Genomic DNA, 12,026 nt, shown 5'->3' on the forward strand with positions numbered 1-12,026 from the left:
AACGCTTTACATTCAATACTTAGACAATTAATGAGAATGTACAATTTTGTTAAATTAAGCTATATTCCACAAACGACATTTATTGGTTTCGTATTTTTTTTGAATAATTTGTTTGTTCAAATGCCTGATCCGTTTTTGAAAGAATTAAAATGACTGAGGAGTATAATTTATTTTATCGTGTAAACATTATAGAGATCTACTAAATTAAACAATAGAATTGTTCATAAAGTCAATGAAAACAAATGCTCATATGGATATAAATTCAATTATTTGACACGGTATTTTAATTTTAAGTCACCCATTGATCAACAAATTCATAGCATTAGCCACATAATAACAAATTCTTATGGAATATATGAGTATTTTAACTTAAGCGCAGTTTTTTTCTTCTAATTTTGATAACGAATATTTTCAAAATGTGTTAACGACTTGATAACATTTTACTCACAGATTATGTTTAAGAACTGTCAGTGTGCTATTAGTTGCGCGCGTAATTTTTTTTACTGCATTTACATATTACTTTAATGTACGACATTTAGAGCTGTATTAGTCATCAGTGCAAAATCTGCCCATCTACTTAAGATAAAAAACAAAAGGTTTATTCCCCATAACTCGAGAACATATATATTTATTGTAATGAAAGGTCATACAATAAAACATTTTGTACAAAACATCGTATTGGAATTAGTTCAACCAAAGACCTATATAATTCATTTTATAGGTCTTTGGTTCAACATTACTATTTATGGTTTCCGACCAAAAAGTGAAACAAATTGAGCTAAATATTGTAATCAAAGGTCACACAATCTCTTATCACAAAACGTACCTTTGACTCAACTATTTAAAATTTGAGATATAAAAATATGTTTAAATACTATTAAAACTCAAAAGAAACGAATATTTAGTAAAATATTTCGTCAAATAAAGTTAATTCATAAAAAATTAGTGTTGCTTATAGCAATAGACAAATTTTCAACGCTAGATTTGGCACGGTAGCATTGATTTAACGAGATACCAAATGCTCGTCTTCATTTTTGTGTGTCAATATATTCCATGTTAATTTCCGGCGATGATACTAGTATCCGAACATTTAGGAGCGAATAATAGATCATATTAAGTACATGGTTGCGAAGATGAGACATTGTCCTTACACAATACACAATTTCAATAGGATTTAATGTTTAAATCCAAATTACAAACAATTAAGAGTGTGTTATAACTTCGGTTGAGTGTTTATGACTTCTATGATGACCTTGCTTGAAATTACATATGGATTGGGTGGGTCAAAGTCAAACTCACTCTTAGTGTAATAAATTGATTTCTGCTTAGTAACTCTGTATCAAATAAAGCTCTTGTATCGTATCATATTGTTTGATATCGTATCGTACATATATATTATTTCAATTTTGGATTGCAAATGGAGTGGTTTGGGTTATTGTCATGGTCACTTTTCCAAAATATAGAAAACTACTCTTAAAAGTGCTCAATCACTATGAATTGGGTTATTGGGAGCGGAACTTTGTATCTAAATGTATATTGATACATTGCTTGAGATGTCATACAGGATAGTGTGATCAATGTCAAAGTTCATTAAATATAAATAATGCTTTTAATACTGTTTCTGCCAAATAACTAAATGTAAAACAAACTAAGCGTAGCACATGTTTTTTTTTCCGTTTAGCCTTTTTATTGTTGAATCTTTATATTCCTCTTATCACTTGTATTGCCAAAATTATACGATCTCGTTCTCATATATAACTAAAACCTCTTGAAACGTTTCAATATAATACAGCGTCGTAGCCACGCTGAGGCACACCGAGGCAGTTGCCTCGGCTAAAATTTGAAGAGCCATGTTGAGATTACAAAGAAAAAAAAAAGGAAAATTAATGTCAAAGAATAAAATCTATATAAGAAATTGAGGATATTTAATGAATTTTAGGCACTCATATTCATAAACATATAATATCATTGAGTACAATAGGTTCGTGTTGAGGCAGATATTATTATTTCAATTTCAGCGTCGTAGCCACGCTGCAAATCAAATACCGATAGGTAAAAGTACGCTAATTCTGATACGTTAAGTGTACAATTTTCGCAAAGAAAAAGAATCGTGATTAATTCTGAACAATCTGTTCCAAATAATATTAATAACTAACTGATTAAATGGTCATTTGTACGGTGATGCACATGGCTGAATGATCGATATTCTACTGAAATCTTGAAAATAATAATACATTTTTTGATGTTAATATAACTGTACACAAATTTATGTTAATAAATAGATATCCAAACAGATATTACCGCTTTTCAACACGTTTTTATTAACTTTTACGACGTGTGTGATGCTAGCCTTTTTAGCAAGTTGAGTACATAGGTTGAATCATGAATCCTATTTAGTCCTTTTAGCACCCTTTTAGCCTAATTAGTATATTTAACACGTTCAGTACAAAGGTTGGAAAATACATGATAATTAGCCTATTGAGTTTATTTAGCAGCCTTTTCAGCCTATTAAGGAGGTTTGGTACATTTTTTGAAAAAATAAATCCTAAAAGCATATGTACCAGTAGTTTTCGCCTATTAAGCGACGTAAGCATGTTTAGTACATGTCTGTTATAAAATACATCCTATTTAGCATATATAGCTTATTTTGCAGCCTTTCAATAAGTGTATTAAATAGGTTGAAACAAACATCCTATTTAGGCTATTTAAAAACCCATTCAGCCCATGCAGTCTATTTTGCTTTTTAGCAATCTTATTGAATAGGTTGAACCATTCATCCTATTATTAAGTGTAAGCCTATTTAGCAAGCCATTTGCATTATTTACACAACCAGTTTGTATGAACTGTTAAGTGCCCCTTTCGAACAAACAAGAGTTATCCCAAGGAAGTGACATAGCGCACGCTGATCTTCCTTCGGCTGCCTGTCGGGCTGTTTTAGTTTCGGCCCAGGGTTTTAGTTAGGGTTGTCGTCAGGAGGACGTTCATCAAGCCTATTAAGCGCAGCTTACGCAATATCTACGGCAAGTCGATATGCAACTTTAAGGGCCCCTTTTGGAAAACAAGAGGAAGAGACATAGTGCACGCTGATCTCCCGGCGGCTGTCTGTCGTGATTACCTTCTTTCGGCTCGGAGTTTTAATTATGTTCGGCATCAGGGGGACTTACATGAAGCCTTTTAAGCGTATTATGCGATATATCGACGACGAGTTGGTATGCACCTTTAAGGGCCCTCTTCGAACAAACAAGCGTAATCCCCCGGCATCGACCTATTGCAATAATATCTCCCGCCGGCAGCGTGTCGGGCTGACCTAGTTTCGGCGCGGCGTTTTAATTACGGTCGGCGTCAGGGACGCGTTGATACAGCCTATTAAGCGTAGTATGCGATAGATCGACGACGAGTGGCTATGTATTTTTAAGGGCCCCTTTCGGACAAACAATAGGTATCCACCGCAATCGACCAAGTTTGCGCTGATCTCCCGTCGGTTGCCGGTCGGACTGACCTACTTTCGGTTCAAGGGTTTAATTAGGGTCAGCGTCAGAGGGACGTTCATGCTGCCTATTTATTGTATTATGCGCTTTAACCATGGCGAGTGGGTATGCACTTTTAAGAGCCCCCCTTCGAACACACAAGAGTTATCCCGCGGTATAGACTTATTGCAAGCATATCTCCAGTTGGCTGCGTGTCGGGCTGACCTAGTTTCGGCTCGGGTTTTTAATAAGGGTCGTCATCAGGGGGACGTACATACAGCCTATTTAGCGCATTATGCGATACATCGAGGACGAGTGTGTATGCATCTATAAGTGTTGTTTTTTTCGGACAAACAAGAGTTTTCCCCCGGAATCGACCTAGCGAATGCAGATCTCCGGTCAGCTGCCTATCGGGCTGACCTTATTTCGGCCCAAGTTATAATAAGGGTTGGTGCCCGGGGGACGTATTGACAGCCTATTTAGCATATTATGCGCTATATCTACGGCGAGTGGGTATGCACCTGTAAGGGACCCTTTCGGACACAAACGAGTTATCACCGGTATTGACCTAGTGCACGCTGATCCCCAGTTGACTACCTTTCGGGCTGACCTAGTTTTGACCCAGGGTTTTATTTAGGGTGGGCTTCAGGGGGACGTAGATACAGCCTATAAAGCGTTTTACGCGCTATATATACGGCAAGTGGATATGCACCTTAATGGGCCCGTTTCGGACAAATAAGAGTTATCCCCTGGAAGCGACTTGTGCACGCTGATCTCCCGTCGGCTGTTTGTCGGGCTGACATAGTTTCTTCCCTGGATTTAAATGAGGGTCAGCGTCAGGGGGGGGGGTCTTACGTACAGCCTATTTAGCATATAGTGTGCTATATCCACGGCGAGTGGGTATGAACTTTTGTGGAAACCTTTCGGATAATCAAAAGTTATCCCCCGGAAGCGACCTAGTGGACACTGATTTTCCGCGTTGATCATTACATACACCATCATCACCGTCACCACCACAACCATCACCTTCACAACCACCTTCACTACCAACATCATCACCAACACCATAACTACCAACACTAGCAACATCATCATTTCCACAACCACTACCACCATCGCCACCACCATCAGCATCATAATAACCACGACCACCATCAGCATCACCATCACAACCACCGTCACCAAACCACCACCATCACCACCACCATCATCTCCAATATCACCACCACCATCAACACCACCATCATCACCACCACCATCACAACCATAACCACCACCATCATCACCACCAGCACCACCAACGCCGGCTAAATTGAAGAATCTTCATGGCATCCGTAACGAAGCGCCATCCTTCTCCAGCAGTGGAACCGAATCGTGAAAGAGTCCCATCTGACACGAATTTGTAACTGAAATGAAAATAAAAAAAAACATTATTGAAAATATACACTTTAGTATCATTTTAACCAACAATGATATTAAGGGGCGATAACAGATAAATAAAATAAACACGTATTAGCATATATACCGGTAGGTAAATTAGAATACGTCCATTTGCAAGAAAATGTCAGAGTAAACGTTAAACATCTGCACTGAAAAAAAGGATAAGGTGATGTAAGACCTTAGTTACTGCCTTTAGTTAGCCGTATTGCTGTTGAAAAACAGAACGAAAACGCTATCGAGTAGACTTGATTTTTAGAGCTAAGGCGTTTTAACACTGCTTACGCTTACTCGGACGACTCGGACTCGCTGTACCAGCACCGTCGACCCGCGTCAGTGTTTACGCTAGCGGGCAAAAAAGTGTGTCCCTCGCAGTAAAACTGAGGAGCCTTGCCAGAGTTTGAGCAGACAGACACACAGACAGAGCGTCAACAACATTAAAACGTCCTAGCTCTATAAATCAAGTCGAATGGACAGTGTTGTCTTTTTGCGTACCAACAGCAGTATTGCTTACCATAGGAACTCAACGACAATCGCACATCACAATTGTCTCTTTAATTATACATGTCTAACGTCAATTTCAAAATTTCAAAAATATATGTTATCACTTATCTTTGTATTTACAGGAGTGGCAGAGATGACATTTCAACGATCCATACTTCGGTCTTTTTACTGTGACCTCTAGCAGTTGGTCGTGGTGTATCCGATCCCATCGCGTGTTACTGTCTGTATCCAAATAAACGGACAGCTGTTCGAAAAAGATGTTAGAGATGACACCCATTGTGTATATTAAATACAGACAAAGGAAATGCCGCCAATATGCTTTGTCGAAATCTATTGATTAAAGTTTTAAAGTGTTCCAAATCACAATGTGATTTATTTTTTCCAAATTAGTTGCAGCGCGACAACCTTTTATTTACGATAAAAACTGTCAGTTTTAAAAGTTCAAAAGGAGTGGATTCCGTAAAAGTATTCATACACATTTGGGCGCACACGTGCATTGTTAAATGGCTATCGCTTCCATGTGGAAAACAGCAAACATATAAATGTGTGTTTATGTTCTGCTGAAATTCGGTGATATACTCATTGTTTTCAATACTTTTAGCGGTATTTTAGTCAACACACTATTTTTTCGTGTGTACATGTGTATTGTTTTTCATTTTCCTCAACCAAACTTTTTAACACTTATCACACTTACAAGCTCTGTCACAATTGCAAAGCATACGAAAATAAGTAATAAACATTTATATTTACCTAATCAGGCGAACTGCACATCCATTCATTTTAATATCCCAACAACCATTGATCAACCCTATAAAGTTTCACACCTTGATAAACCACCTGATCACATCTCAGAAAGGTGTAACGTGCCACTAGCTAAAATAAAAAAAAGTAGTTGTGCAAAGATGGGCACTGTAATTGTATTTAATATAGCAATTATCAGCTTATTCACACAACTGAAGCATTGCGTCGAACTGATAATGTATGATTAAAAAAAGAATACTTTACACATTTTGTGATTTTAAGTCTGCATTAACTGTAGTCCTATGAGCTAACCCTAGGCTTGAAAGCGTATGCAACGTATAATTATTATATAAAAAGAATCGCTGAATGATATTTGGATGGCACCAGTCGAAGTTTTGCGAATCCTTTAAACGTTAACACACACCTAGTGATATAGATTTTTTAGTTTGGCCGCGCACTGTCAGATCGTCGATGGTATTTTTTTACTTGATCGGACGTAGGTTCTTTCGAATAAGATCGTGGCGACAAATTATGCAACAAAAGGAACTAAGTAATGTTCAATAGACTGATACATGAAAAAGCAAGAGTTTAGAAACCCCACTTATCTGCCGGGTACAAACAACGCTTGTCCATTATATCAACCAATTAAACAAAGATAGCTTACTTTAAATAATAACGATTCACACGGTGTGTAACTTAAAAAGGATCATAAAGGGTCAGCTTTATTTGTACCTGCAGATAGTGTGTTTTCCCAAAAAGTTCCCTTTCCGGGATACACATATTATCGTCAAGGTATCGGACGGCAACCGGTACAGTCATCCAAAGGCCCTTATTTTACGTGCGGCGGTAAACCCTATTCTTCTTTTAGTGAATTTCATTGGCAATATTCCTGCATGCGCGACGACCCTCCCATTCACATCGGTACATTTATAATGTTATAAAGATTGAAATATAAAGATGATATGCTTATTCACAAATAAACGCCGCTGAAGAAAGCTACGGCAAATTTAATAAAAGCGTTTTATTATATATATATATATATATATATATATATATATATATATATATATATATATATATATATATATATATATATACCAATATATAGTGCCAGTTACGCGGTCTCGGTAGTTTTCAGACTGTACTTACGAGGTCAATATAAACGAGAGCGCCGATGGCGCTGAAAGCATAGTTGCAAGATACAGGGAAGATGCTGCTGAAGTAAATGTTAAGGTCAAAATATACTAAATAGTTTCCTTATATGTTTCGATATAAAAGCGACAACTTCGAGCGAAAATAAACACAACATTTTGCACATAGAGACCCCCATAACCATACCTTTTCTTGACGAGCATTCTTAGCTGAATCGATTTAAGTAATAAAAAAGATATGTCATGTTCAAACCAAAAAAGAATTCGACTGAAATAAAAAAATATTCTAGTGGATTGTAACCTTTTGCAGTGCCATTTTTTACTTTAATCTCCAACTTTATCCTATTTCAGGGATTTAGTAGTGAACACCTATGCTTACCCTCTCAGTATCTCCAAACGATAAAACCAGAACAACAGTCTAAAGTGTATAACATGCCTTCGAGGAAAATATGATGATTTGTTTAGAGAGTACAGCCTTCATGACTCGATTATTGAGTATATTGTAACCTTAACGATTGCTAACATCACGAGTCGCCCCCCTTGTTACCAATATGTTCTATTTATAGAAACGGGAATTCCAAATAGTGACGAATGTGAATGGTTACAAAATGACATAACTATGAAAATAAATACGTAGAATTACATTATTTCACGCATACCATTATGCAACCATCCGTTTTCTTTTCCGACTTGATACATTTACAGATTTCCATTTAATATTTTCAGACACAACACTCGTCCAGAATTCGCGCGAATCCATTAAATCCGATGCCACATTTAAACCGTTAGCTCTACTCGTAACGTTAATTTCTGGCTAAAAGTAAATCATTTTAACTTCAATTAACACATCTCTATTACTTTCAAACTCTACTTCATCAAATCCATAGAAAGGCAGGTCAGAATCCATGTCATAAATCAGAAAACATTTGACCTCTCACAGAACAGTAAACAAAGGAAATAGAAATTAGGTGTGAGGTCACTATCAACAACAACAGAATTGTTTTACGAACGAAATTTGTTTTAGTTTCTTAGAAGTTTTTTTCACGTAAAAAGGTCTTAGAAAAATTCACTAAAAACGTTGTCAGCAATATTCTTGGAAGAAAACGTTAGAAAAACGTTTCAAAAAAAATATTGTAAGAATTACCATAAACTAAATTAAAAAGATATTTCGTCTGATTTTTGATCAGGTAAGGCTTCAAAAAGGACAACCGTTCGATGTGTGTTTTTGAAATGTCGTATATACCTTAAGCATAGGTGCGTTGCACCTATGCTAAAAACGGGGTCTATATACAACCCCGCATTCTAGGCTCCTTTAATTACTATGAGGGGGGTGTAGGGGAGGTAATGCAATCAAATCTCACAATAAGGTCTTAAATCGAAAACCACAATCAGGTCTGAAATTGAAATTGTATATACCTCGCAAATAAGTTCGCTATATATTTCCTTGTATAAGACGTTAAATAAATGACGTATTTATATACAATAATAATAGTAGGTACCCCTATATACCTTAATTCGTGTTTATATCGGATAAAAAAGGGTATGGAGATACATGTATTTAAAGTGGGAACCCCATAACCTATTTCTAAATCAGAGACCCCGTAACTGGCCATATGTGTGAATATATATATATATATATATATATATATATATATATATAAAGAAGTGGATCTGCGAATGATGCGGTTGACATGCTGCACCGTACGTCAGTCGGTTGTTGTGAATTATGTAGTTAACTGTAAACAACCCCGAATATACTGCCAGAAAAGAAAACGATATTTGGATGGCACCAGTCGAAGTTTATCCTGACTTTGAAATAAAGGTAGAAAATTGACGTTTCTAATTTATTAAATTAAAAACAAAGGTTTGAGTATTGCTGTGCTCTTTTTTTCACGAAATAGTCGCATATACACCGCATGAAATGTTTGTTATGAAGTGCACGAATATTAAACCACATAACAGTGTTCGTAGATACAAACACATTTTACTACGTGAGATAACATCACATGGTTTATCATGAATTTATTTCTTCGTCATCGAACCATGTGGTATGTTGATATTTAATTAAGACGCAGTTTTCTTTGCACACATTCAAATAACCCGGTTACATTCGTGTCACGCGAAAATGGGTCTTATGGCATATGCGGAAAGCGTAGCTTAAGCCCAGCCTGCGCACTTACGTAGTCTGGTCAGGGGCTACGCTATCCGCTATAAAAAAGCACGAAATGTATCGTGATATCTCCCGAGTAGCCTATTCAGTATGCATGTTCTGACAAGACTGCGCGGATGCACAGGCTGCGCTGGAGCCACGCTGGCAGCATATTGCATAAGACCCATTTTTTGCATAACGCGGATCTTAAAAATATAATATTGCGTCTTGTAAATGGAACATCAAACCAACATACATTCCGATAGAAAATTGAAGTCACGCTGTCTTATTTATAGCAAACTGACCATTATCGGTAGCTCAGGCTTTCATACGTCACACATGTGTGGCTAGATAATTAAACGATGTCCCTTTTATCATGGATACTAATATTTCGTGTTTTTTTTCTCACAATACAAGACACGTGTCAATTTCCGATAGTTTTTTTTACGATATAAAAGAAAATGATACTACTTTTCATAATAAAATACTAAAACAAAAACATAAACTCAAATCCTTCCAGATCTCAGCGTCGTAGCCACGCTGAGGCACGCCGAGGCAGTTGCCTCGGCCAAAATTTGCAGAACAATGTTGAGATTACAAGGAAAAAAAGAAAACAATATTTTAAAGAATAAAATCTTTATAAGAAATTGATGAAATTTAATAAATTGTAGGCGCTATGATATTCACAAACAATTATTATCATTAAGTACACTTGGTTCATGTTGAGGCAGATAATTATTTTAATTAAATAACTTCAATTGATGCCACATTGGCTCAGCAAAATGATTTGGAAAATCCGAATATTAAACAAAGCGTCGCACTGTACGCTTCGATGCTAAAATCATGGTGGACATCGAAACGTACCGAGCAAGAATAGGGTGTTTTACGGCAAGGTCTGTCTCTATTTTAGACTTAGACACACTTCGGGTGGTTGGCGTTTTCGGATTTATTGGTATTCTCCTCTTTATGGCCGGCGTCGAGTTAAATCCGGGACCGTTTCAAGTGGAAAGAATGTTTGTTTACATTAGAATTTTCAAATTATGATATCCCGCGTATTCAACTTTTTTTAAGAAGTTCAAGTCTTCTTTTTAATAGTCAATGTAGTTGATGATAGAACGGATAGAAAATGATGACGCATTGCTAAATAAAAAATTACACAAGAAAATTGAAAAAAAAATGGCAAGAAACTTTACTGATTTAAGTTAAATATTTGTACTCCTCATGATAATCAATATGTCCCTGTGATGCAATCGGTAACACGTCCGACTCTGGATCCATTGACAAGTATTATATTTTCACTGCCTTGGTTCGAACCCCAGAGGGTCCTGTTTTTTTTAAATAACTTCCATCAATGATCCTTTTAATATGTGCTTATGATTGAAAACGCTTTTGATTTAATGTATTATGTGGCGTCCATGATTCCGATAATTTAGGTATAAAATGTGGTTTAAATGACCTTAAAACGCACCAGAGACGTTCTAGGTATAAATACGGGGGGGGGGGGGACATGCCCGGACCCCTTGAATGACCTAATATACTGCCTCGGCTAAAATTTGGGTCTGGCTACGCAACTGTTATATCTATATTGATCGTCACCTTCGAACGAAAATGTTATTTTTTACCATTAAAAAAAAACACACTAAGCAAACAAAAAAATGGGCTTATATAATTATCTTGCTTGACTCGATTAATACTCAAAAAGTTGCAGCTAAGTTTAAGCTGTGAATGATTCGAGACATATAGAAAATATGTAACCTTACGATCTTACATCTCATTTCTGATTCCGATCCTCACCGTAAAGATTCACCGTAAAGATTCGTATTTGTAATAAAATTGCATAAAGAAATAGCATTAATGTATTTGGTAATCCAACAGAAAAGGTTGTGTCTTTTGCACCGCTATTGATCTAAAGCTTTACGGCGCCTCGACATCACATGTTTATGTGTGAGACCGATTTGAAATACGAAATTCGTTCCGATAATACTTTGTTATGCAAGGGAGACAACTTGCCGTTCTCAATGTGAAACCCTGTATAGCAAATATTTTAAGAAACGACATTATTCCACTTTGCCGCGTATAAATCAAGTATTGGACTTATCGGCTGGTCCGCCGTACCTATTAGTTTGGATCTTACTTTTAAGCTTAAACTTTCGTAAATAGTTTTATTCACATCAACTTTAACTCGTCAAATATAGATATATTATACATATAATATAATACACAAATTTAATACATATTTTTTTAAACAAGAGTTTTTTATCTATCTTTTTCGTATTGTCCATATATTAAGTCGTTGTTTTCTCTTTTGAAATGTCCCCTTGATTTTTACAAAATGTTAAAATCCCATCTTATTTCACACTTTTATAATATTTATTCTCAGTTGCAGAGTCGGGAGTCCAGTCGGCCTGTGATAAAAAGTGACTATATATATGCAAACAATAGGCAGCAGTTACATGAGTTTGTAATGGCATACATTTATTTAAAACTGTTCCCCCAGGCAGTTTCATTAATTTCTTCTTCAGCGTTTCGCATGAGTAATTGCGGCTTTTGCGATATTCAACAATTTCGCACACCAGT

Source organism: Dreissena polymorpha, chromosome 4 (assembly GCF_020536995.1).
Source record: "Dreissena polymorpha isolate Duluth1 chromosome 4, UMN_Dpol_1.0, whole genome shotgun sequence".
In the NCBI taxonomy this organism is placed as follows: Eukaryota; Metazoa; Mollusca; class Bivalvia; order Myida; family Dreissenidae; genus Dreissena; species Dreissena polymorpha.